The sequence below is a fragment of the Priapulus caudatus genome, unplaced genomic scaffold, assembly GCF_000485595.1.
Source record: "Priapulus caudatus unplaced genomic scaffold, Priapulus_caudatus-5.0.1 Scaffold71, whole genome shotgun sequence".
In the NCBI taxonomy this organism is placed as follows: Eukaryota; Metazoa; Priapulida; class Priapulimorpha; order Priapulimorphida; family Priapulidae; genus Priapulus; species Priapulus caudatus.
The window spans coordinates 386,535-388,679 of record NW_014577132.1 but is presented as its reverse complement, the minus strand read 5'-3'; the positions used below and the strand labels follow the sequence as shown (position 1 = coordinate 388,679).

The 2,145-nt window shown below is 43.6% G+C and overlaps 1 protein-coding gene across 1 annotated transcript in view; it reads right to left on the bottom strand.

Moving 5' to 3' along the window:
• The window catches only part of LOC106821401 (TSC22 domain family protein 1-like), a 75,564-nt gene that overhangs the window by 42,161 nt on the left and 31,258 nt on the right, over positions 1–2,145 (bottom strand). The gene's annotated exons all lie outside the window — the stretch shown is intronic.

Genomic DNA, 2,145 nt, shown 5'->3' with positions numbered 1-2,145 from the left:
AGAGAGAGAGAGAGAGAGAGAGAGAGAGAGAGAGAGAGAGAGAGAGAGAGAGAGAGAGAGAGCGAGAGAGCGAGCGAGAGGAGAGAGAGCGACCGAGAAGAGAGAGCGAGCGCGAAGAGAGAGAGGGAGAGAGTCAGTCAGACTAAATTGTTTATAAACAAACTAGCTGCGGGTACCCGCTGCGCTGGGTAAAATCGTCCTACTAATTCATACTACTAATAATCGGACACAATAGGAACATTGGGGAAAAATGTAGAATAATATTGGACACTATCAATATTTAGAAATCAGTGTAATAAGATAATGAGCATGGTAATAAACGCTTACGTATAACATTTATATGACCGCACAACCCAACTAAGAACCACTGGAACATAATGATAATAGTAATATGGTGTAAATGACAAAAAGTTATTATAAGAGCATATACGAATGGGTTGGACTTTTCATTTGAAAGCCTCTTGATAAACAATGTTTCCCGTCTTATTCTCTGGTGGAAATATGTAGAGATTGATGGCATCTCGAACTCTTGAGCTCCCCACGTAAAGCTGTAGACTCCATATAGACAGATCCGGGTAATCGGAACGCACCCATGCACACATAACAGCAGCCGAGGCGAAAATGCGGCCGGGCGACATATAAAAAGCGCCCGGTAATATCGGGCGGCCGGGGCGAGGGGGCACGCACGTGCGGCTGATCAGAATGTGTTTCGGTTTCACAATACCAGCAGCTGATGAAATGAGAGAGAGAAATATAGTGATCGATTTGTGTGTGGCAGCACTGTACAGTGAGTGCTGACATTGTGTGAAGATTCACGAATTGAGGGGTTTTTCACGGATTTTTCGGTGAGTTTGACGGTTTGGCAGGTTTTTTTCATCTAGGAACACTCCCCGGGTATAAGAGATGGCCCTGTGAAAATTGCATCCAGATCGCTTTTGCGGTTTGGCCGCCTATAGGGAAGATACATACATACATACATACATACGAACTCAAATATATATTAGATAACACCCACGCGGCACGCTACTGTATCAGTTACGTCATCGATTGAAATGTACATTCTGATTTCGCCGCGCGGCGTCCAAACTTTTGATGAAGATGGCGGGCAGAGGTAAGGTAGACGCACGTATAACGTACAGATTTCTTCAATGTCGGGGAGGATCAACACATTTCGACTGACAGTCAGCCATCGGGCTCTGCAAGCCAGCATGCTCCACCATATCCCGACATTGCACACTACTGTAACTTTGACGGAGAGAGCCATGCCAAGGACAGTACAAAATTTTTACAAACAGTGCAAAAAATTTTCATTGGTAGGTTTGACGATTCAATTCTGCAATTACTTATCTCAAGATTGATTAAACTGAAGTTAAGAAAGTAATTCTTTCTGCACTTTTGAGCGCAATATACATTTGACCTATCCTGCCGGGACATTCTTCTCACTCTGTTCCGATAGATGGCGTGCATACTGCATCGTATTACGTAGACTGGTACCCGGTCCCACCTCTCGGCTTAGTTACTCGATGGGGCGAGTAATCGAGGTGAGAGCGAGTACCAGTCTACTTTGGTGGTACTATCAGCCATGCTATCAGCCACCCACCTGCAAGGTAGACAGGTAGTACTATTTATAGTTGGCCTTAATCAAAAACAGACGTTTGCAAGTGCTATTGACATTGTATTCCCAACGAACAGAATCTCATACAGAGAATAAAGTTCATACATGATTTAAGGCGCATAAACGTTGTTCAAGTAAGTTTTGCATGCAGAATTTCACTGTGAAATTTAAGTCTTCCACGATCACACAAGTACCATCAAACACAGTTCAGTCCTTTGTTAACAGTCAACAAATCCATGTTTAACCCTCCTCTTTAGGGTCAAAAAGTTATCAGACACTTACTCTTCGCACGTCAGCGGAAAGCACATTTCATGGTCCTTTCAATAAAGTCATAAAAATGGTAGGTTACCGCTGAAACAAAAAAGTTTTTCAATTGCTCCGTCAGACCATGTTCTCAGAAAATGTCTAAAATCTGCCCTGTGCCCCATTGACCTTTGACCTGTGACCTCCAATTTCGGCACAGTGATGGCTTTTCCTACCATGATGCTATACACCGACTATCGCGACCCTAGGTCGAGCCGTTTAGATTT